The sequence below is a fragment of the Pipra filicauda genome, unplaced genomic scaffold, assembly GCF_003945595.2.
Source record: "Pipra filicauda isolate LSUMZ 115617 unplaced genomic scaffold, ASM394559v2 scaffold139_size1960392_pilon, whole genome shotgun sequence".
Classification (NCBI taxonomy): domain Eukaryota; kingdom Metazoa; phylum Chordata; class Aves; order Passeriformes; family Pipridae; genus Pipra; species Pipra filicauda.
Window position 1 is genome coordinate 1,893,819 of NW_024103873.1, and position 24,834 is coordinate 1,918,652.

At 46.8% G+C, this 24,834-nt stretch overlaps 1 protein-coding gene across 4 annotated transcripts in view; it reads left to right on the forward strand.

Annotated features, from left to right (window-relative positions):
* Window positions 1-1,413: 1,413 nt before the first annotated feature.
* The window catches only part of CRBN (cereblon), a 58,075-nt gene continuing 34,654 nt past the window's right edge, over window positions 1,414-24,834 (forward strand). The window contains exons 1-5 of one of the 4 annotated variants that reach the window (XM_039378495.1): window positions 1,414-1,480; window positions 2,408-2,521; window positions 17,103-17,235; window positions 22,006-22,208; window positions 23,546-23,632. The gene's annotated coding sequence lies outside the window, so the exon portion shown is untranslated. Of the gene's footprint in view, window positions 1,481-2,407; window positions 2,522-17,102; window positions 17,236-22,005; window positions 22,209-23,545; window positions 23,633-24,834 lie in introns of those variants that run through there. The other 3 variants (XM_039378496.1, XM_039378498.1, XM_039378497.1) reach the window with 3 other exon arrangements.

Sequence of the window (24,834 nt, forward strand, 5' to 3'; positions counted from 1 at the left end):
CTCCAGCTCCATAAGGAATCTGCTCCACCTGCAGATTTGCAGCTCAGGAATAGTCAGTGCCCTCATGGCACTGCCAGTCCAACGTGGCAGAGCCCAAGCCCTGCAGCACCAGGAGAGAACATGGACACAGCACAGAGCACTGCACGGAAAGGGATGTAAAGTACAGTGTATTTATCAAAAAAAGCAGAATTTAAAGCAGCAGAATATTGTTTTCCTTTGTTAGAATAATTGCAGTTCCAGGTATGTGGATTTTTTCCTGATTCTCCTCCAAATCTGCGCTCGGTGATTGCCAGAAATGAGGGATGGATTGGTTCTCCATGGTGCTGTGCCCCAGGTCAGCTTGATAACATGGGAAATGGCAGGTTAATGGCAGTTTAACACCAATTAACGGGCCACTTTATAATAGATTAGCATTCCGAGCCTGTTCAATTGGTAATTACAATAATTAACTCTCGAGCTTGCCTGCACTTGTGAACAGAAATGTGGCACCTCTGTTTACCCAGAGAAGGGAATGCACGGAGCAGACATGGATCATTTGGAGTGCTGGAGCCAGGCAGGATGGGAGGTGCACTAAATCTGGGCTTGCTCTTGAAATGTGCTTGCAGGTGACATCCCCGGGTGGAGGTGAGTCTGTAAGTGACTATTTCAGTCTCAGCTGAGCGCAGCTGAGATTTAATGTGGTTCACGGGAGCTGGGAAAGGCATCTGTGCTGAGCACAGCCCTCTGCATCCTTCCCCAGCATCCCTGGCCTCAGACAGATGGATTTCCCACTCCTTAGGCCGGCTATTTTCAGCATTTAGTGAAGTCAGGCTCCCAGATAAGTCCCTTCCTCTTGGGAACACTGATAGTGAGAAGTGTTTTGGCTCAAAGGAGCTCAACATCCAGCGAGGCAGTGCCCTGAATTCTTTGGGAAAGCTCCACTTGGTCGTGAGTCCTTCAGGAAATGCAAATGCTGCTGCCATAGAGATTCCTGTAACTGGTCTGTGGACACAATGACATTGGTTATCCATGGACTGGGATCAGGGCATGGAGCAGTCATGGATGGACCTGCTGGCTCTGGGGATCTGTAGCCAGGGCTCTGCTCCCGTTGTCCCTGGGTTAATGGTTGCCAGGTGACAATCCTGACACCCAAAGGTGTCACAGAACTCGGGCATTAAGTGATTGAAGTGAAAAACAGATGGTGTGTCTATAAGGTGCCTTAAAGAGCCTGTTTCGTAAGGCTGAAAGCAATTTTGGGAAATAGAATTCAGCAGAAAAATGGGAATAATTGGGAAAGCTGAAGTGGGGTTCAGAATTCCTTAATCAGGAGGATAGCTGCTGCTTCGAGAACCCTCTGCCTTGTTCAGAAAATTGGAAATTTATTTCTCTTCAACGTTAATAAATGACTTTTTTTCCTTCTCCTGCCTGTTCCAGCACCTTCAACTTCATCTCTTGCTGCTCAACAGAAGGGGAACCCTCTGCAGAGCCACTTCAAATCCAAGTAAGTCATGCAAGGCACTCTGGGGGGGTTGGAGCAGCTGCTGGAGAGCACAGCTGCTCAGCGTCCTCATTGTTAGTCAGTCCTGGCGTTTTAGACTCTCATGTCTCTCTGGGTTGTCTTAAAGAACATTTTCTATCCCCGAGGTGCCTTAGATGAGCTCTGCAGCCCAGGGTGTCCCCCGCCCTGGGGATAAATTGCTCCCTGTGATGCTGAGGGGCCTCTCTGGTGGAGGAGGGGGGTTGATGGGCTGGAAAAGGGGCCAGTTTGGGCTGTTTCCAGCACAAAAACGCCTCACTGGGGTGATAAAAGTTAATAAACAGTGAGATCTTCAGGGATGCATCAACTCTGCCCTCCCCAGAGTGATGGGCCTTGATGCAGGTGAGCAGAGGCTGCAGAGGTGCCCCAGGTCAGGCTTGCCAGGCATTAACCCCTGCAAATAATTTATTGGCTGCTGCCTGGGCCGTGTATCAAATCTCACAGTTGTTGGGGGGTCATGCCCTGGTGAGTGTAAAAAGACAAATTTTGGACCTCTTGAGTCCTTGCTGTGATGGAAAACCTGCACTCGAGGCTTTCTAACAAACATCTTCATAACACTTAACATTCAGTGGAGTAAAAGGAGGGTAATGAGCACTGCAGCCATCCCAGGTCAGTAATTACCGCCGTCATTATTAATTTTCCAGAGCAATCTCGTCAAATGAGTCATTATTATCTCAATTCCTTAGCCAGGACTGATTGATTCTTTCTCCCTGTTGTGACTAATTCCATATAATGTCAGAGTACAATATAGAACTATAGAGCCAGTGTAATTCCACTGCACAATAATTCCAAATAACCAAATCTCTTGCCTACAGCTCTGTTTGGATCTGATGCTTTATAGTGCTTAATTGAAATAAATACCCCAGTCCTGTCACTCCCCACTCTCCACAGTCACTGGAATTGCACTGGAGACAGGGATTCACATCAGCCTGGGATCTGCCCTGTGTTCTTGGCACCAACCAGGAGCTTCCCAGCACCTTGAGGAGCAGCGTGGCGTGGGCTGGGGTAAGTGCTGATAATCTTCAACACTTCATAATGTTAATTTTGACCATTTTTAAGGGTGTTTGTCAGTCTGGCTGTGTGTGGGTTTTTTTGGAGGAGAGGCTAAAGGTGATGGTTTTCCAGCTCTGTTCCATTCTCTCTGTTCCCAGTCCCGTGTCAGCAGAGCTGAGCATGAAGGAGTTCAGGGCGAGGAGAAGGGTCTCCCTGGGGGTGGGAATGTGGTTCATTCCTCTCTGGAAATGGTGAGGTAGATGAGGCAGAACAATTACCTCTCCTTGAAAGGAATTGGAAACCCACTGCTGGCATTTCCCTTGAGCTGGAGGGAAGGAAAGGAGAGGGAGACAGCAGCTATTTTACAGCTCTGACCTTTCTGTCTCCCAGACTTCAAATGATCAGAGTGGAGAGGGAAGAGAGGAGGCTGGAAAGCCAGAAGGAGCGAGAGGGACCCTTGGCAGTGGAGCTGCTTTTTAGACCATGTGATGGTCTAATTCTGAACTGTGAGGAGGGATGAGATGTTCCATGTCTCCAGTCTCAGCTTTGCCTCCCTAAATCCAGCCCTTCCTTGGCAGCAGTCATGTCCTCGTGCCAGGTGGGAATTAAAGGGTCACTCTGGATTGGATTGGGGGAATTAAAAATATTGAAATGAGCAGTAAATAAACAGGCAGAGGTCTTGTGCCATTGCAGCCTCTTGGCCTTCCAGCACTCCTGTACTTCTGCTGGTTTATTGAGGCAGTTCCTCGTTAGTCCCTTAGTGCTGAACTGAAAATACTCTGACACAGCCCCTGAAAGCAGAATTTGGCTGACAGCCTCTTCCCTCGTGGGTTCCAGTCTTTAAATCCAATGGGATTGCTTGTTACACCAGGGACTGGTGTCCACAGGATTCATCCAGGGGAACTGTCTTGCCCCGGGTCCAGCCAGCCCTGCATTGTCTCCTCCCCTCCAGGGGTGGATCCGCCCTGTTCCTCAGGGTGTGTTGCACAGAAGCTGTAAAATACACGTTAAAATTTCAGGATTTCCAGATTTTAATAGGAATACTGCATATTTGTGTGCCACCCTCTTGGAGCCACGTCTCTGCTGTGAATCCCTGCTTTTTCTGGCGTTCTTACCTTGCGTTCAGCAAGAAGAAACTGAGGTGAAAATTTTATAAACTGTTTCCTTATTTACAGGAAATAATAATAGTCTGTTTATAGTCATTTTTGTAGGTTGGAGATGCTGAAATTAAAGCAAAGCAAACCTTGAACTAATAGGAGTGTTTTTTTAGGCATGTGGAGCCCAGTGCTGGAGTCAGAGGTGGCACCTCTTGTTTGCCAAAGCCCAGAGCTGGTGACACAGTTGTTGCCCCAGAGCAGGAGCTGACCTATGTCTAAACCTTTCCTGCATCCACATGTTTGAATAGTTTGGCTGGAATCTGTGTAAAGAAAGTCTGCTTAAAGGATGTATTTATAGGAACAAGAGGCTGAGGTTTGTAGTTAAAAAAAAAAAAAATCCACAAAACCCCCCAGTTCTGGTGTTACAATTTGAGTATCAGTTGAAGTAAATGCAACTTCTTACATACAAGCAAGCTGGGAGATAAATCTGCAGGTTTTTATAATAAATGTTGCTTTGTGGCAATCACCATATGCTACCTCCAGTCCTGTTTGGAGTGTAAATCATAACAAGTGTGGATCCTAAAATGCTTTATTGTCTTTTTATGGCCACACGCGGCTGCTGTTCCTTCCACTTGTGATTAATTTTTGTAACAGTTCCCCCTGGAACCTAAAAAAAAATAATTAGAACTAATGAACACTGTGCAGTGAGAGCAAAGGAAGGAGCAGACTGCACCTCCTCTGCCCAGCTCTGAGCAGAAGCAGGAGTGGGGCTGGGAAGTTGTGCCACTGACACTCCGTGTGGAGCTGCCGACCCCCCTCCCGGGCTGAGCAGGAATCAGAGTGTGCATCGTTTCCCAGGAACAGTGCTGAGAGCGTGGAATTGAAAGCAGTGGAAGCCACAATGCTGATTTCTTAGATTTCTGTAAAGAAATCAGCCCATGGGAAAGATTTGGAGGCAGTTTTCCCTTCTGTCCTTGCCCCTGGAGCAAGGAGTGAGATATTCTGGGGACCAGCACTGGCCAAAACTCTGGTTTCAACCAAACCTTGGGGAGAGCACGACCCCTTTTCAGCTCAAAACCTGCAAGCCACAGGTCTGTTGGTCCATCCAGGTTGGAGTAACTTGTTCAGGGACCTGCAGCTCCTGGAATTCGTGGGGAAGCAGCTCCTGCCCCCACACCTGCCCTGTCAGAGCATCCCCAGTGCTGCCATTGGTGTGTCCTGGACTCCAAATCCAGAGCTGGGACTAAAGCAAGAATACTGCCTTCCAGACTGGGTTTTATCTGCCCTCCAGAAACATGTAGGTTTGATTTTATTTTTTTTTTCCCCCCAGTGCACTTGGGTTTTGAGGGTCTGTTTGTGTTTGGCAAGGCAGCACAGCCAGCTTTGAGGGTTGCTTAAAAGCCTTGGAAATTCCCTTCTCAAAATTAATATTTCTCTGTAAAGGCTGTAATTAAGGTGGAGGAGGGGTGTGTTGCTGTGCAGGGATCTGCCACTCTCTGGGCTTCCTGCAGCTCACAGTGGCTTTGAAATGAGGCTTAAGGGGAATAATTGACAACAAAGTGCTGGAGAGGGGTTAAAGTGTCAGTGCTGCAGGAGGAAACCTCAAAGGTCCCGTTCCCTGGGGGACTGGCCAGGGCTGCAGCCGTGGGGAGGGATGAAAAACAAACTCCCCAGGCAGCTCTTGGCACGGTGTCACCTCCTCCTGCCTTCATGTGTGTGCACATGAGCATTTGGTTTGAAGTCACTGTGAATTTTCCATGGCTGTTTTTCAGGCCATGAGTGACTCTGGCTCCTCCTTTTCCTCTCTCCTTCTCCTCCTTCCTTTTCCTTCCTTTTCCTCCCTTCCAGCTTCAACCTTTGTCCCCACCAGACTTCATGGCCAGTGACCAGTTACATCAATAAATACTGTTCTTCTACTAGAACAGGTTTAATTACAAAACTAAGCAAATAATGGATAATAAGGAATTATCATCATCTGCATGACTGGTGGGGGAATAAGTTGCCCTGCATTAAGTCACTGGTAGAGCCATAAAATTGAATCCCACCTTCTGAATTCCATTTTGACATCTCAAGTTGGACACCACTGTTTACCTTTTCATGTCTTATGTTGAGTCACTTCTGGTTAGAAGAGTTTTAACTGTTTAAGTCGACTTGCTTTGCAAGCAGAATAAAACCAGAGCACTTTTTAATTTCCAAAGGTTAATTGATTCCAAAAGCAGAACTGATTATAGTTAAAAAATAGAAATGCAAAGATTTATAAGAAGTTTTTCTTATATATATAAGGAAATTTCTTACAAGAAGTATTTCTTATATATAAGAAAAAAGGGTCATTGAAGTCAATGTCAAGATGCTGCCAAGTGGGCAAATGTCACTGTCCTGGCTCCTTCTGGAAAACAACTTTGATGTTCACATAATTGCAATTTTCTGTGGTAGGTTCTCTGTGAGCTCCCCCTGTACAGCTGTACAGTATCAGGAGTTAGAGTGAACCAAATTAAACTGTTGTGGCACATAAAACCAGCCAACAAAGGCAGGCAGCTTTTTTCCCTAAACCCCTGAGATTTATTCTGACAGTTTGCAACCAGATGAAATGGATAATGGAAGTCCCTTGTCACAATAACTCAGTTTAAATGTGTTGTTGGATTAATAGACTCAGTTATCCACTCTTCCAAGGAGAAAAATGACTTGTGGTTTCCAACCAGGCCCTCACTCGTGGCATCCCATCAAATTAACCAAACAGGCCAAATTCAGACTCCTGGCAGGAGCCAGGGATTTTATGAGTTGTGTCATAAAAATGAGTTTATTTATTTTTAATGATTTCAGATTGCCATGGCAACCTCTGTGGGTGATGGTGTGGCTGATCAGGGACACGAATCCCGGGATTGGCACTGTCCAGGTGGCCCTGCTGGCTCGAGACTGGGAGATGGTGCCAAGGGGTGATCCCATCCCTCTCCCCTGCCTGGGCAAGTTGGTCCTGGCTGGTCTCAGAGCTCAGGTGAGGGCAGGTCAGGGAGCTCATCCAGTTGCTAAAGAACACTTGTAAAAAGGCTGCAGGGCTGTATTTCCTCTGCCTTGGATACAGAGCAGTGGTAATTTACAGCTGGTGTAACCTTGACTTGCTGACTTTCCTCAGAGCTTGAGAAGCATTTTGTGATTTCCCACATCCATTCCTGCAGAAGGCTCTCCCTGTGCTCTGCTGCCAGGGAGAAAGCACACTGGCCATGTCTCTTCACCCTTCTCTTGTCTTTTCACTAAATAATGTCAGGGGATAATTGCACTCTTTGCAAGGTCAGGAGTTGGTTCAAATTTCCATGAGCCAGACGCAAACCCCTCACTGGCACAGGGTGCCCGGAGAAGCTGTGGCTGCTCCATCCTTGGGAGTGTCCAAGGCCAGGTTGGACGGGGCTTGGAGCAACCTGGGCTAGTGGAAGGTGTCCCTGCCCATGGCAAGGGGGGGAATGGGATGAGCTTTAAGGTCCCTTCCAACCCAAACCATTCTGGGATTCTATGATGGGAATTTTTAATTAGCTCAACCTTTGCTCTTGCCATCTTTCCTTTCCTCTTTCTCTGCTTCCCACAAAACCTCCACCTTCCTTTTTCTTCAGGAACGTAGACACTGTGCCACTAGTTTGGATTTTTTTCCCTGCAAAGTAACCCAGAGATTTGGTCCATGCTCTGAATTCCTGAGTGAAATTATACAAATAAAGATTTAGGAAAGAAGTTGGGGAGCACAGGGCCAACGGCAGGTTTGTGTTGAGTGCTGTCCCACATCAGGCAGAAACATCATCTCCTCTTAAATATGTGGGTGTTGTGTCATTTCTGTAAAACCTCTCCTAGATCTAATTCCCAGGAAGGCCTGAAAGGGTTCTCCACGTGGCTCTGTGGAAATTTAAACCCCAGCACAAATGGAAAGATTGGTGTGACCCTCCCTGGAGCAGCAAAACTGCTGAGCTCAGCAAATCCCTGGAGCACAGGGGACAGCTTTTATTTTAAACTGTTACCATGAAACAGGAAAAAAAGCTTCTGCCTTATTATTTCTGCCCTTACCACATAAAAATAGAAGCACCTGCTGCCTGCTGGGCTCATTAAATATGTCTTTTTATTTTCATAAATCACCGTGGTAGAATTTGAATTATTTACTCGGTAAACTCGCGGGGACACTAATTTACATTCTCCAGTGGTTTTTTGTGCATTAGCTTTGGAGCTGTTCCTGCCCACCTTTTGTTCAGTGCCCACCTTGGCTTCCTGAGCAGGATCCCTCCCTTTGGTGACTGCAGGGGTTTGGTGAACTTCAAAAGCAGCCCAAAATGCCAGGCACCCGCAGCTGAATTATGGAGCAGAACACAGCACATCAAACGGCCACAATTATTCACTTGTGGGTCTCTGCTTGGTGGAGCAATGAAAATCTCTGCGTTTCTTCTTTGCTAAGATGTGGGGTGGTTGTTTTACCTGCTCAGAGTAATGTTAGCAGGGCATGGGGGGACGTGTAAGATTTTTTTTTAAGTGAAGCACTTCAATCAAAGCTTCGTTCTCCTGCAAACCCAATTAGCTGCAGTCTGCCAAGTCAGCTTGGCTGTCTGCAGGGATGTGTGTAAGGCTGGGAATAATTGCTCAGCTCCTTCTCCCTAAGAAATGCCACGAGGCTTTTGTTACCACAGACGAGCCCCTGCACTTGTCTCGGAGGTTCCAGCTGCAGACACCCCCCCAAACCCCACCAGTGTGTTTGGGTAGGGCTGTGGGTGGAGAGGCTCCGTGAAGAGCCAGCAGCAGGAGGAGCAGGAGGTTGCTGAACCCGGATCCTGGGCTCTCCAAACCCTCCTGGGTTGTGCCAGGGGCTGTGGAGGGGGCAGGAGGAGGCAGAGCAAGCCCATTGCTGTAGGAGAACAGTCCCTGTGCCACCGGAGAGGGAAGGTCAGGGAATGAAATGCTCCAACAATACCTGTGGAAAATGGGTCACCCGCTCTGGGCAAGGAAGGCACAGGGTGTTCTCACTGTGTTGAACGTGCCAACTGCTGCCTCCTGCCAGTCTGGATGGGGTTGCACCCCTGGGATGGTGCCAGGTGGGAATACGGGGCTGTGCTGGTGCATCGGCCCCCCTGGCTGGGGGGACAGGGCTGTTCAGGGTGTCGGTCTCTTTTCCCATGTAACAAGTGACAGGAGGAGAGGAAACAGCCTCAAGCTGTGCCAGCGGAGGGTTAGATCAGATATTAGGGAAAATTTCTTTGTGGGAAGGGTTGCCAAGCTTTGGAACAGGCTGCCCAGGGCAGTGGTGGAGTCCCCATCCTTGGAGGTGTTCAAACATGTGTGGATGTGGCCTTTGAGGACATGGTTTAGAGGTGAACATGGTGGTGGTGCTGGTTGATGGTTGGACTTGATGGTCTGAAAGGTCTTTTCCTAATGATGGTACTGGAGGTGTCCATGGGACTCAGCTGCACAACCCCCCAAACCCTACCAACAGGACAGGCCTTCCCCATCTCCAGTGGGTTCCCATGAAATATTTACTTGCCTTTGCACCATGCATGCAGAATATCCCAAATTTTCCCTTTCCATCTCCAGGCCACCTCAGAAGCTGTCAGGGTGGTGAGTCATCCATCTCACTTAGTCTCAACTCAAGTTTGATGGACTGTGATTTCTGTTGACATCCCTCAAGGATGGCCACATTCCAATAACGTCTTGAAGACTCTCCAACTCTTTTCTTTCCAAAAATGAGAGTTTTAATTTATTTTCCTTGAAGTCTAAGGTCCATAAAGAGATATAACACTCTGTGTGATGGCCATTGGTGAGAGGTGTGACAAGATTTTGATGCTTCAGGGAAAAGGTTGGATGTGCTGCAAGACTTTCATCAATTCAGTGTTAAACTGTGTGTTTTTACACTGACACAGAGCTTTTCCCCCCCCCCCCAAATATGGCATTATATAAAGCGTCACAACATTAATCCCTTTGTCTTTTGCAATGTCTGCCAAAAATAATCTGTTTGCACTAAGACTGATAAATGTAGATATGAAAATATTTCTACTACAGGGCCGATTTTGGCTAATTTTATTAAAGCAGGTACACAGGCAGATGCCTGTTTGAACAAGTATGAACTGAGCTGCATGAAGTAGGAGTGACAGTGTGATTCCCAGCAGCAGAAGTCAGTGCCACTCTGGTTTGTCACAGCTCCAGCTCCCTTTTCCTCCAGGAATGATGGTGGTGTCTGTTATCCCCCAGACCTGCCAACAACTCCCTCCTCAGTCACTTCTGGTGTGTGTGAGGGTGGGGTGGAGGAGCAGGTGAGACCTGAGAATAGCTCATTATCAACAGGGAAAGCTTTCACTTCCTTTAAATAGAACCCACGTCTGGAGAGCTGCAGGACTCCCAGACACTGGGGAATCTAGAGGGGAGTTTTAATTTTAGCTCTTGCTGGGGGATAACGTGGAAAACACACAAACCTCCCATTTCTTTTGAAAAAATGTCTTGACTGATCATTCCTGCTCCTAAATCTGGGGGTGAACAGCAACCCAGAGCCCAGGAGGAGTGGGTGCTCCTCTGGTGACTCTTCCAAGCAGTGTAAAGCACCACACAGTGTTTAGGAACAGGGGGACAGCCCTCAAAAATAGCTGTGAGAGGAGGATTTGTCCCAGGCAGCTCCTGGGCTTGTTTGTTGCTGTGAGGAAATTAAAACCCCAGGTTAATGTGATGAGCAGCAACTCAGCACCGTGGCTCAGCTGGGTCCTGCCAGGGCTTGAGGACATTTGTGCCATCAGCCACAGGATCAGCAGGGTTGGGAAAGACCTCCAAGATCATCAGGCCCACCCTCGGGTCCTCCCTTCTTGCTGGGCAGACCTTGTTGCTCCATGTTTGCCTGGAGGCTCCTCAGGGCTCCTGCTGTTCATGTTGGTCCTGGTGGCATCCAGGTAGGTGGGATTTACTTGGAAAGAAATAACAGATGTTTTAGGCTTGGCAATTACCATGTGCTGAGAAATGCCAGTGTTACATGAGGAGGTTTTTTGGTTTCAGCTGAAAGAGGAGGAACCTCAGCCTCCCCTCAGGAGCTCTCAAAAATTGTCAGAGGACTGTGTTGGGGGTAAGAAAAATGGTCAGAAAAATGTTTTTTCCCTGTTTTATCAGTAACCATTTGATATCTTCATCACCCAAGGACGTGGTCACTGTTTTGTCCTGGCTGATGATACCTTTGACTAAAACATCAATGATGGTTTCTAAAACAGCTGAGAAATTTGGGATAATTTCAGTAGCTATTAATGAGCTACAGCCTTGCTTAGGATGAAGTCTTCAGAGAAAGGAAAGGCAAAGGTAAAGGGATTTTGTAAAATTACTGGTATTGATTAGGTGCAAGAGAAGTTTTACTCCTATTTATTTTAATTTCTGGCTGAGTATGGACTCTCTGAGTGCAGACCCCACAAATCTCAGCTGAGATGCTCAGGACACACACCCAGGGAAGCCACAGGAGCCCATCCAGGGCTCCTGTCCAGAGCCATGGCAAGGACTGGACAGAGGTCCTGCTCCTCTGCAAACCCAGCAGTGGGGCTCCAGCTCCTGCAGCATCTTCTTGAGGTCTTTTCCTTGTTTCCTGTTTCCATGGCACTGCTTAGGATGAGTTTTTAGTGCTTTGCAATTAAAGGACACTCAAGTTGGGCTTTGTAGTGGGAAGTGATGGGATGAACATCTAGGCTGAGTTCAGCCTGCTCAGCTAAGGGCTTTGTGACTGCAGAGAGCTCTGGAATGGAGGAACATGGGGAAGCTATTTTAGAAGATTTATATCTTTAGAAGATATATATGATGCTTTAAATGCAATTGGGGGGCTCAGCTAAAGGTTCTGCATTAGCTCATTAAAGGGTGGCAGCTGTAACGAGCTGTTGGTGCTAAATGAGGAGAAGCCCCACCACTGCCCTGTCCCAGGGCTGCAGGATCCCAGGAGAGGGGAACAGACAGGCTACTGCAAGGAATCCCAGGAATTTCCTCAGCTGGATTTAGCAGCCTGATATTTGATATGACCGATATATAGAATATTGTTTGTTGGAACAGAAACAGCCCCTGGGGCAGAGGGAGCACAGCACAGGCAGCCCTGGATTTGGGCAGAGGAATTCTGGCAACTGAGCTCACACTTGGAGCCAAATGCAGTGTGGTTTTTTCACTTCTTTTGGATGTCCAGGCAGAGCTGGGATTTGGGGGTTCATCAGAGGTGCTGTGGAGGTTCTTTGCAGTGTCAGGACCTCCCTGAGCTGCTCCAGGCTTTGTGTGCAGCATCCCTGGTTCTTTGGGAGGCTGAGCTGCTGTGGCACCACATAAATGAACACGTGGGGACAATGTGGAGCTCCTGAGGAGCCTTTGGTACTGCAGCAGTGGTGCCAGGATCCCTGAGTCCTGCAGGAGCCTGAGGATTCTCCAGCCCTGCCACCCCAGGGGGATCTGGGGGGAACGGACACGCTTTGGCCTCTCGTCCCTTTTAATGGCTCTGCTCAGCTGCAGCTTAGAGCCAATTAATTTTATGAATCCTATTTGTAGCTCATGTTCCTCCTTATATAATCCTCATTTGTTTCAAATGAGCAGAGTGTGCCCCTGAGATTCTAAACATACCTCTTTATTAGAGTTCAAACAGAAACTGTTACCTACAGGAGCTAAACTTAGCACTAATGCATGAAACGAGATGAAGAGATCCTTTTAAACCCCCTCCCAAGTGTTAGATAACATGGACTGCACAGGGAGGGGGAGAAGGGACTGCAGAGTGCTGTGAACAGCAGCTTTAATGGTCTATTGTAATTATTTCTCCGGGAAGAAGGAGATTAAAAACCAAACCTGCAGCCACTGGTTGCACAGCAATCGGTCTCTGATCTCCCTGAAGCTGGACAGACCAAGCCTGGCCTCCCCCTGCCCTCAGGACAGGTTTGGGGAAGGTTTGAGAGCAGTTTTATAGCTGAGAACACGTGATTTTAATTGCCTTTATTGCTGCTTTGCCACATGAACACCGTTTCACGTTGCTGAGTGTTCTGGATGCCCCAGTTGGGATATTGGTCTCCCACCTCCACAATTCCCTTCACAACCTGTGGTTCAGCTGCCAAGGGTATTCTGTTCAATATCCTGTTCAAGTCAAAGCATGAGAGAACCCACATTGTCTCAGATATTGAAGGTTTCAATGAGCTGAAAAATGTCCAGTTTTCTAACAAGCCCAGAGCTGGAGAGCAGGAGGAGAGAGGGAGGCAAGTCCAGGGAACTCTGGCATTATGACCATGGCACAGCTCCAAAATTCAGGCTTGTCAGTCCTGCCAGAGGTGACAGATCATCTGAGGGCTCAGCAGAATTTGACTTCAAACTGCAAATTGGGTAAAGACCTCACAAATTCACAAAGGTCTCAATTCAGCCACGATCATTTTCTATGCCACAAACAGAAGTGAAGAAGAGCAGAGGTTGTCTGTGGGCTCTCCAGTGGCAATTCTGCCCTGGGAGAAGCTGGGCTGGGAAGAACTGGGGGTGTGGGGGAGCTGGGACTGCCCCAGGTACAGGTTTGGGGAAAGGGGCTTTCCTTTCTGTTTTTGTGGTGGATATGTGGAATCAAACAAAGATTTTACACAAGAAACACAATTAGATGTGGCCTTTTAGCTTGGCTTTATAATCTCCCACCAATGCACTGAGGAGCTGCTTTTCCTCCTGCTCCCAAAAATCTGTCTCAGGGTTGGAGCAGAAAGGTGACTGTGGCTGTGGCTTTTTTAAACGAAATCAAAATGTGTCTTTCATCCTCTTGTGTCCCTAAAACAATTTATCCCACTGTAATTATTAGCATTCTCATTAAGAACAGTTTAGCTGAAAACCGAGACACAAAGACAGCAGTGACTTCATCAAATCCAGATAAAGCAGGTTCCTAATTCACTTCTCTACTTTGAAATAAATCCAAATCCTCAGAGCATCAATTACTGTATCTGTTGTAAAGCAATTACTATCAGCCTCCATTGCTCCCCTTTACACATTTTAATTTAATCATTATTTTTGCTTTAAAATCCAGGGTAAGGAATTTCACAGTTCCTCAGGAAGAACTAAAGCAGACAACAACAACAAAAAAATCCTGTAAGAGCAGAAATTACTTTCTTTTGTAATCAGGTTGATTAGACTCATGTATAATCATACACAGCAGGTGGGAAGATTAACATTTCACTAATTCCTAGTGGTCATTACTGCAAGGAAATTTAATCTGCAGAGTTCACAGGGATTGGAGTTGCATGCTGGTAAAGCTCATTTAAAACACAGAGCAAGACCAACACAACTTTGTATTCTGGAATCCAGTTTTACTCAGAACTATTTTGGCCTGCAGGCAACACACATACACCAGGATCTTCTGCTTAATTGAGGAATAGATTTGTATTGATCAGCCCACTTAACAAGCACATCCAGAGCCCTTCCTGCTCTCCTTGCTCGGTGGGGATGCAGGCAGGCCCTGGTGGGTTAAGCTACTTGATAAAATAGGTATTTTTACAGCAAATGCATTCTTCTGTGTGGGGGCTGTGTTAGTGCAGAGCACTGAGAGGGTCAGTTCTCATATTCGGATCAATTCAGAGAATTCTGCTGAAGTTGAACAAATTATTAATTTCTTTACCTGGAAACAAAAAGAGACATCATTATTCTGATCATATTCTGCTTCACTAAACCTGGATTTTTCCCCAAACTAAAGGGCCCAGCAGCCTCCAGGGTGAAAGTTCTGCTCACCTGCTCCTCCTGCACCTCTGAGCTCTGCCCTTCTTCCTTCTGGTTCCTCCCAGCAGGAGCCTTTCCATGGACACCCAGGGGTGCAGCTCAGGGTGGTTGGACTGAGCTGGGAATGCCTGAGGGAATATTGGATGGGTCAGGAGGGGGGAGTGCTCTGCTCTTTCACTTGGATGGGCTCTGGCTGAGGTTTGGCTGGTTCCTGTCTCTCACAAGCAGAGGGAGGTGAAGGAGCAGAAAGGAGGGTGAGTCTCAAGTGAACAGGTCTCTGGGTGGGAGGGGAAGCAGAGCCCGAGGGCAGCAGGTGGGCACCATCCTCCTCCTGCTTCTCCTGGGGCTCATCCCCTGGGCTGCACCACCTGGAGACCCCAGTGGCTCAAACCCACCAGGACACTGGGGTAGAACGATGGGGAGGAGGGGTTTAAACTGGGCATGTTGGGCTGGATTGGGCTGGACTGGAATAGGGTGTTATTCCAACTCCAAATCCACCAGGTGCCACTGAGCCTGTGTTTTACTGAACGTCAGAGATTCTTGCTGTGAAAATTGTGCTGATGTTACACTGATGTAATGCTGGGGTCCTTTGTCCACAGAAGCCCTGGTGGGACTGGTGACACTTCCTTGTCCCTTGCAGGTCCAAGAACTCACGTGGAAACATGGCTGAGGCTCAAACCTCTGGTCCAACCAGAGTCATGCCCAGGTCAGGATTACTAAAGTTGTAAAGGGGGAAAACAAAATTAAAATAACCTCCTTCTATTCCAAGAGTTACTTTCGCTTGATTTTCAAGGTCTGGGGTGCAGAACAACAGCCACAAAACATGTAGCATGAATCAAGTGAAGTGCAGCTGAACTGGGTTAATAGTGGTGTAGATGATGGTTTAAAAATTGAGAACAGCTAAAAATAGGACTGCACTGATGTTAATGCTGTCTTAGCCCGATAAAGGGACTGATTTCAGAAAGAATTTCTTCCTGGAAAGGGTGGTCAGGCCTTGCCAGGGGCTGCCCAGGGAGGTTTGGAGTGCCCAGCCCTGGAGGTGCCCAAGGAAGGCCTGGCCGTGGCACTCAGTGCTCTGGGCTGGGGACAAGGTGGGGATTGGGCACAGGGGGGATCCATGGGCTGGGAGGGCTTTTCCAACCTCAGGGATTCTGGGATTGTGTGATTGTCACTCATCAGTCAGTGTCTGGCTCAACCCTTCTCTTCAGAAAGAGCCCAGTGTCCTGGTTTGATCGTGGCCAAAATACCAAGTAATCCACTCAAACAACTGGGTGTACACAGAACTTAGTGCTCACTGCATCCATAATTCAAAGATAATTTTGGGATTCGAGCAATGGAGTCACCAAGCAGAGCTGGAGGGTTTGCTGCCATGAGGTGCCAGAGAGACCCTGGGAGGGAATTTCCATCACACACAAAACCAGAGAGTTCAAATCCATGATGGTGATGGAATGCCCTGAATGGGCAAGGGAAGGGCTCCCTCACTCCTGGCATCCCAACTCCGGGCCTGATGTTTGGCACGGCCCATCTTGGGGTTCCAAAAGGTGGGCTCTGTGGGAGAGCACGAAAGCCAACAGGACAACGTCGAGGAAGTGACACTAAGAGAGAGAACAAAATGACCAAGTGACCACGAGGTGAGTCAGGCCATCTGTATGCAGGGGAATAAATCCCCCTGAACCCCCAGAGATCTGCTCTCTGACGATGCCACGGTACAAACACGGCCCTGAGCTGCTTCAGACTCGTCCACCGAATTTTGGCTGACGTTTATCAGTTTATATGAGGGAAAATTTATGGCTGCAACCGAAATGAAACAGTGCTTTGGACAAGGAGAAATGGATTGCAGGTGCAAACAAGCATGAAATGAAAATCTACTAATGAGTTTCCATTAGCAGCTAAATACATAATCGAATAATTTTTAGCCAACATAGAGCAATGAGAAAATCAATTTATTCCTCCTAAGTACCACTAAATGGATTGATGCTCTACTAAAGCTAAGGCTGGTTTTGTTTAGTGAAAGCTGAGCTTTGGATTCAACTCACAACAGCAGAAGGTGGGTTTGCTTTTGAGTATGAATGGAACATATTTTCCTTGGAAACCCTATATAACATAAGATAATATATATATAGTTATATATATATTAATTAATATGTAGTATTTCCATCTGAAGGCTGGAAGTTAAAATATCTCAGGAAGATGGACCAGCACTGGCACATCTTAATTGACTCAGGAATATCCAATAGTGAACTAAGCCTTGTTCTTCATTGCTCTTGAAGCAACAATGTCCTAAATTTCCTTTCTTCTTCCCTGAAAAACAGCCTCTAACCTGAGTTCTCTTTGCCTGATGTTTCTCACCTTATTCAGTTATGGCAAATATTTTCTTTGAGGCCCTGGCACAGGTTGCCCAGAGGAGCTGTGGCTGCCCCTGGATCCCTGGAAGTGTCCAAGGCCAGGTTGGAGCACCCTGGGCTAGTGGAAGGTGTCCCTGCCATGGCAGGGGGTGGGATGGATGATCTTTAAGGTCCCTCCCAACCCAAACCATCCTGAGATTCTGTGATTTGTGTAAATATAAAAGACACCTGAAAATACCTTGTTTTCATAAGAACCTGTAAGAAAATATCTGTAAACTTTAAACCCAAATGAGATGTGAATTGCCTGGAATTTTAACTTAAAAATTAACTCGTTTTGTCTAAGAAAATGCCCATATTTTGGATCCATCTAATGACAATTTCCCATTGACTCCAGCTGGCTTTGCATCAAACCTCAGTGTGCTCTACAGCAGGAAAATGAGAGAAATCAGTAATTTTTTTGTCTTTCTGCAGAACTGTGAGTGCTGGAGTAACCTGCAGATACCCACGAGGTCTCCCCAGATGCACCTACAGGGATGGGATGAGCAGCAAAGTGGTGACAGGGAAGAAACCAGGAACAAAAGAAAGCCCAAATATGAGTGTCCGAGTAAGTTTTGACAAAGTGTTGGAAAACACACCCTCTCCACAGCCTCTCCAGCTGCACCACTGTGCTCAGTGCAGGGCCAGCTGAAGTGTATCTTCCTTCCCATCTTCCTCTAAAACTCTAAATGAGAAACAAATCAGAATTTTATAACCTTCCACAGCCCCTGCCATAACCCTGTGTATCAGCAGCATCCTTTATCTCCCACCGGCTGGAAAGCTCCCATTTTCATTGCCTGAATCACCAGATTCATTCATCAAACATGACAAATGCCTCCAAAACACTAAATCACACCACTCCATCTCAATGGGCTACATAATCGTTGTCAGGCCACCAATAAATCTGAAAATATCTGTGTTCCACACTCCAATCTCTCCAGCTCCTACCAGGGCCGAGAAACTGCAGCAGCAAAGCTGAACCCTAAGCCAAGTTAAATTTAAGAGTTTTGCAGGCCCTCAAAAATTTGATCCACTCGTGAATTTGTGCAAGGCTGATTTATTTTTAGGGGAAAAAAAAAATGTGTTTTCTTTTCTACCCACAGGAATGATTCATGGACTAAGAGGTGTTTTCCCCCAAGAATAAGGTTATATCTTAGTAAGTACAAAAATATAGAAGGGAAAAGCAATTTCCTGCTCTCCTGGGGAGCTGCCAGGGGTGTGGCATCCCAGAGGCATTGGAAGGGGATGGCAATATCCCTACAGCTTCCAGAGGGACAGGGATGCAGCAGAGCTCTGTTTGATGGGGCCCTGCCCCCAGAAGGCAGTGCCAGGAGAACACTGAGGCCACTGCAGGTCAAACTTTGGGATGGCCCAAAAAAAGGAGAAGTTGGGCTGTGGACACAGGAGCAAAATGCCCCGAGGGTCCCATCTATGAGCTGAGCAGAGAGAACCACGTGTGCCCTGCAGGGAAAGCAGCAGTGCAGGGCATTGATACCCTCAGTTAATGAACTCAGCCCTTCTCTCCAGAGCTGCTTGAGGAGAGTCAGGTGGTGCTACCCCAGATGACCTGGGCTCACCCAGGAGCACAGCCTGCAGGGAACTGGTTTTACTTCCATGGAGCTGGTTCTCCGTGGTCAGGGTTTAAACAGAGGGTTAAATCATGGAATTATAGATGGTTTGGGTTGGAAGGGACGTTAAATATCATCTATTTCCATCCCCTTGCCATGGGCAGGGACACCTTCCACTAGCCCAGGTTGCTCCAAGCCCCGTCCAACCCGGCCTTGGACACTCCCAGGGATGGGGCAGCCACAGCTTCTCTGGGCAACCTGTGCCAGGGCCTCCCCACCCTCCCAGGGAAGGATTCCTTCCCAATATCCCATCTATCCCTGCCCTCTGGCAGTTTAAAGCTGTTACCCCCTGTTCTATCACTACAGGCCCTTGTCCAAAGTCCCTCTCCAGCTTTCTTTTCTCATTTTAAAACAAGTTTTGTAGAAGATGCAGGAATATAAACATTTCCTCTTCAATGCTTAGAACCCAAACTGAGAAGCCTTGTGTCTGTGTGTGGGATTGCAACGTGGGCATGCAGGAAATCTTTGTTTTCAGTTCACACATGAACCTTGATTTTTTAAAAGAGTGTTTATATGCAGATATTTTCATACACATTGTCCCCAGGCAAGGATCCCCCTCACTGCTCTGCAGCATTTTCTTAGATCTTTGCTGAGTGCTATTTATTGCATTTTTCATTTTAACTAACCCAGGTCAAAAAGGACACTTGCCTGGGATTTTCACTGTGGTTTTGCCCCCCAGTTCCCACTGAAGCTGAGTATGTGATTTTGCTGTAAAAGAAAAAAAATAATGCTGATTTTGCAAGAATGCAAAACCTGTGCTGACACCAGTGGGAGTTGTGCATCTGGAGTGATTAAAGACCAGAGCCACTGCATGGGATTAGCTTGGGATCTGGGAATGAGTGTGATTAACAAGGTAACTCTGCCTTCTAAATAAGGAGCATCTTGGGGTGACCAAAACCCTCAGTCCTGCTGCTGTTTGTCCTCTGGACTCCTGAAGTTGCTTCTCCTTCCACATCTCTCCAGGTGAGCTGACTTTCCAGAGAGCCCCCCTGCCAGCAGTGCTGTCTCAGGTACTGTGGGAGGAAGGATCTATCAAATTGCCATGGCTGTAGATAATTCCACTACTATTTTTCCCCAACCCCATCTGATTTACTCCAGCGATAAATCCAGTGTGCTATATAAACATTTATTTCCTTGACAGCCCGGTTTGCTGTTAGAAAAATGCCCGAACCTGGGACCTGTTATGGCAAGTGACAGGTAAAAATTCAGTGTGTGCAGGCTCACTGTGCCCAGGATATACAATTACAGCACTTGAACAGTCAGAAAACACGTGTTACAAACCCACAACCACCTCATTATACTGCAGGAGCCACCAGGGATGCACCTGGGGACAGGAAAAGCAGTTCTTCTCAGCCCCTTGTCATATTCAGTGTTAACAGGGCTTGAGATTAAACTACCTGAAATATTTTTCAGTGGTAAGAACTCGAAGTAATGATTCTTGCAGCCTAATGGCCCCCCCAGACCAATTTTTTAACCCATTGTTTGATGCAGTTTTACCTGACAAGCTGAAGAGAGATGTCAGGAAGTTAAACCTGAGCATGAGGCTGCTTTGATGTGAAAAGCAGCCGGAGCTGGGCAGGAGGGGATTTTCCCAGCTGAGAGTTACAAAAGAACATGGTGTTTTAGAGGCAGATTCCAAGGGAAGGGTGTAAACCAGGCCTTGCACCAGGATCAGCACAAAGGCTGAGCACCCTGAACATCCCAGGGAATGCTGCTCCAGGGGTCTGTTTATAGACTGGAGCTTTGTTTCACTTCATTGGGTGCTGAGGGTCCCTGGTTGTGCCCACAGAGCTGAGGAACCTCCCCAGGAGCCACGACCTGGAGCTGCAGCTTCAGGAGCTCTGGCAGCACAGGCAGGTTGGCATTCCCAAACTCCCTCAGAGGCTCCTGTTCCACCAAAACACAGGCAGGATGGGTCTGGCAGGCTCTTCCCTCTCTCCGTTTTGCTGGCAAGACCTCAGGGATAGAAGACGTGGCCCATGGGGGTGTGGGGCTGCTCCAGAGCTGCTGGAACACAAAAATACCTCTGTGGTGCCTCATCAGCTGTTTCCACATAAAGAATATTTCAGAGGGGGGAGAAAAAAAATGCTTTGTGCAATTACAGATATCCAACAGGACTTGGGACAGTGGAATGTGAAGAACTGAGTGACCAAATCAGCTTTCTCCTCTTGGAAGAGCTCCATGACACGGCTGCTCTTGGGTGTCCTCCCTTCCCTCAGCTGCCTGGGCCTCCTGCTCTGCCCTGCCACTGCTGAGCTCCTGCACTGCCACGCTCCATTTATCCAAATAATGGGCTCTTGAAGAAAAATGCCCCTTTCCCAAGGCTGAGAAATGGCTGGATCAGGGAAAGCAGCACTCGGAACTTTTCCTGGGAGGTCTCTGGCTCCAGGGCTGCTCAGGAGCTCAGTCTCTATTCTGGCCCAGAGTGGACATGCTGAGGTCCATGTCAGGTGCTGCATGTGCAAACCTAAACCATTATTTTCATGAAAATCAAATCTTTTTCATGAAAATCAAATCTAGATTGTAGCAAAGCAGCTTTATTGTTGGCACCTAACTAGTTTTCTTAAAATATATAGGATAATAAAATATATAAAAATATATAATAAAATATATAAAAATATATATAATAAAATGTATAAAATATAAAATAAAATATATAATTATTTTTAAAATGAATAATGCTAATAGTCACTTAATGATGTGAAATCACACTAATTGCTCCGACTTTTCCCAGGGGAATGTGCCACTAAAAGGAGGTTGGACTTTTTGATCTTGGAGATCTTTTCCAACCTAAATGTTTCTGTGGGTCCATGGTTCCAGAAGAACCCTTCAGGGTGGTATAAGCAGGTGTGGCTCTGCCCTTCACCCAAAGCACCCACGAGGAGCAGCACCGGTGGATTTGGTACCTGTCCAACACCAGCACAGGCCCCTGACATCTCCAGAGCACTTCTGGAATTGCCTTCTCGTGCTCTCGGGGGGTTTTGATCCCTTTGGGTATCACAAGGGGTGGGACTGTGTGAGAACAAAATGTACCAGAAATAAATAATGATGTGTGAGCTATGGAGGTGGTTGGGGTGAAGGAGGCAGGATTGGGAGTGGGAGAAAAAGAATTGCAGTTTTTCCAGTCCAGCTCACCAGTCCCCTGTGTGAGGACTAATTTCAGAGATAATTGGTACATGATTTCCTGATTATAATCTATTGTTGTCTGTGCCCTGCCAAATAAAGCCCTGGCTAATTCCAGATAACCACGGGGTGATTCCACAGTTACTCTGCAGTGAGAGTGAGGGCTGGTTAATGATCTCTAAAGATCACATCATTTCATTCTGGGCTGCTGGTAGTTACAGCAAGCTGGTCACAAAGGGGTCACTGTGCAGGCACCAGCCCCAGTTAATTCCAGAGGCAGGGGGAAAGAAAGGTGCTGCTGATCCCACCTCAGTGTGCCAGGGTCAGCCCAGAGCCTGAGGAAAAGCACGGGATAATTTGCTATTTCGTGTGCAAAACTTCTCCTCAACCCTCTGAAGGGATCAGAGAGCTCCCTCCCTGAACAGGGAACGTGTGACAGGAATTACCACCCAGAACAGGCTCATCTTCAACAGAGCCTTGGGAATGTTTGGGAATTGCTGCAGGCTCAATGGGCTGGAGGTAAAATAAAACCACTGTGGAAAAGCACCAACACTCATTGCTAAGGCTGCTATTTGTCCTTTTTCCAGTGTTTTCCTGGCTTCAGGTGTGATTCTCCACTTCAGTGAACCTGCTGGGTTGGGTTATGGAGGGAGAAGAGTGACCACATTCACCTGTGGTTTCCAGAAGAGGAGAAGTTTGCAGCCAGTTCTCCTCTCCAAAAACAGGCCCTGGGAGCTCAATAGATTGGAAATATCTTAATGAAAACCTACAGTTCATCCAACAAAATCAGGTAAATGATTTTCAGCTTGCTGGAAATGATTAATGGGTTTAGATAAAATTTGTCAAAGAGTTGTGAACCAAAAGGAAAGAAAATTATCAGAAAGAAAACCCAGCAGCTTTGAGATGTTTCTGACTTTTGTTTGAAAATGGTGCTTTCATTTCACAGGGAGCTAAAAAAATGCATCTTGGAGGCTTTAAAGGACTGTAAAAACTAACTGGGCTGGATAAAAAATACGAAGTCACCTTGAAATAAAACTTTTTTTAGAGGGTGAAACAACCCAAAAATATATTTTAATGCCTTTTTCCTTTAATTTCTTTGGCTACAAAGTGAAAAGAAAATAATGATTATTTTGCAAAGACCATGAAACTGGTCCCACCTGCACCAGCAGTTCAGAATTTACTCCCAACTTAACCAGCTCTGTGGTGTTTAGATTCAATAAAAAGGTAAAATTCTCTTATAAGATTTTTTTTTTTTTTTAAATCCTGCTCCCTCTTTTTTTGAAGGCTGGAAGGCACATAAAATGCAATTCTCAGCAGAAGGATGTAATTGGGAGAAAATGTAATAGATGGTCCGTGTTTCTCTTTGAAGTTGCCATTGATCAGTGCTGCTGAGACGGGTTTTCTAATCCATAACTCAGAAACATGAAGGAATTGTCACTTTATTCTTTGGGTGTATGTGATTCACCTCCTACAAAAACAGACTCTGGACTCCTGAGTGGTTTTATCCAGAGTGGTTTTTATCCGGGTTCTTCTTGTGAGATGGTGTAAAGTGGGGAAGAATCAGGCTCCCAGTTGGAGTGTTTTCTGTAATACAGATTTTTCCTCACATTAAGGAAAACAGCAGCGGTTTTGGGAGTTCTTTTTTATGTCTGAATTTGGTGTAAGAAAACTGCATCTAATACCTTCTGCTCAAAGAATGTGCTCTCAGCCAGCTGAACAGTAATTAGGAGATGATTCCCCCTCCTCTCGAGGCAGCTTGTGTTGAAAAACCAAACCTTTCACAAAGAGGGGAGAACCATCTGTGTGATCTCTTTGGGAAGGGATGAGTTTTGAGCAGCACCTCCGTGTAATAACTTGTTCCCATAATGAAGGCAGTTAGTGGGATGAATTCCCGTGGCCCTAATTGGCACACACCTGCCAAAGGAGCTCTGGCCACAGCTGTTGGGAAGATCAGGGAGTCACAGACACTCCACCAGCTCCAGGACGTGGAGGCAGAAATCTCTCTGGAATTGGGGATGCGCAGGAGAAATGTCCTGGTGCTTCAAGTGCCACTTGTACTGACAAAACACCTTCTCTGCACCATCAGGTACTGCCAGGCCTTGATCTCTTTGCATTTCATTATTTCAGCAGAAAACCCACCGTTCCTGGCAGGAGTTTCCAAAGGGAAAACATTGAGGACCTGGAGGATCTCACATAAATCACTGCTGGGCCCAGGTAAGTACCTGATATGGGGGAAACCTGCTCACAGAGAGGGCTCCTGGCTTGGAGGAAACTTCTGGTGGTTAGAAATAAAACTGGATCTATGACAGGGAAGTTTTCTTATTCTCCTGCCCTTCCCTTGTCTCAAACATGGAGCAGAAGGGGCTCCCCATGCCTGCTGCCCAAAGGGGGAACACTCAAACCCTGGGGCAGGCACTTGGCTTCCTGACTCTGTTTTGATAAGAGAGAGAGGGAAAAATTATAGTCCTGAGTGAGGAAATGATGGTGATCCAGAATTCAGAATAACAGTAATTAATAAATAATGAGGAGAGCTGTGAAGAAAATTAATTTTTCAAGGACTCTGAAGAACACGTTTAGAGCTGAGGTCTGGAACCTGCAGGCAGAGAACTACAACCTTCATCTGACTGCTCACACACAGCAGGTTGATCAGAAGTTTGGTAATTAGCTGCTTCTAAATTACCTTTTGCAGCTGGTCTGGTATTGGTGAAGTGGTTTGGAGTGATGCTTTCCACTGGTTTGTGCTGGTTTGAAGAAAGAGAAGGAAAACAGTGATTTGTTCTACCAAACTGTCTTCAAGCAGCAGGTTTTTTTAAGGCCAATGTATTTGTGATGTGTTGTCCTGCTACTTACCTCTGCTTTTCCATCTCTTTGTGCCAAGCACGCTGGTTCCCACTCAGGGGCTGACTAATAATTCTTCATTAACAGCCTTTTGGGTGTTCTTGGCATCAGTTTTTGCCCAGAATCCTCCTCACCTTCTTCCTTTAGGAATCCTGTCCCGTCCTTCCCCGTGGCCAGAACCTGAGGCAAACAATTAAATATACATGACAGGCAGGTATTTAGATGAGCCTGGATTTGTTAAGGGTTCACTTCCACCTTGGAACTAAACTAAATGTTGCTTTCATCTATTTTTAAAGAAATGCCTGGTTTTGGTTGGGAGCTGCCCTGCTCCATCTGTTCCTTGGATGGTTTTAAATACAGCCCCAGTGGTTGTGTCTGTAGGAAGCACATGTGGGTTTTATGCCACCAGATGAGGATTCACACAAACCAGGTCTCTCTTACCTCCAGGATTCTTTGGAATGTCAACTTTCAAAATCAAATTTAATGATGATTTCTGTTAATTACTTGGTGCTGGCACATCTGCTGCACTTCCAGGTGGATTTTTGGACCTGCTTCTTCCAGTGCCCCTCTGCAGCTTA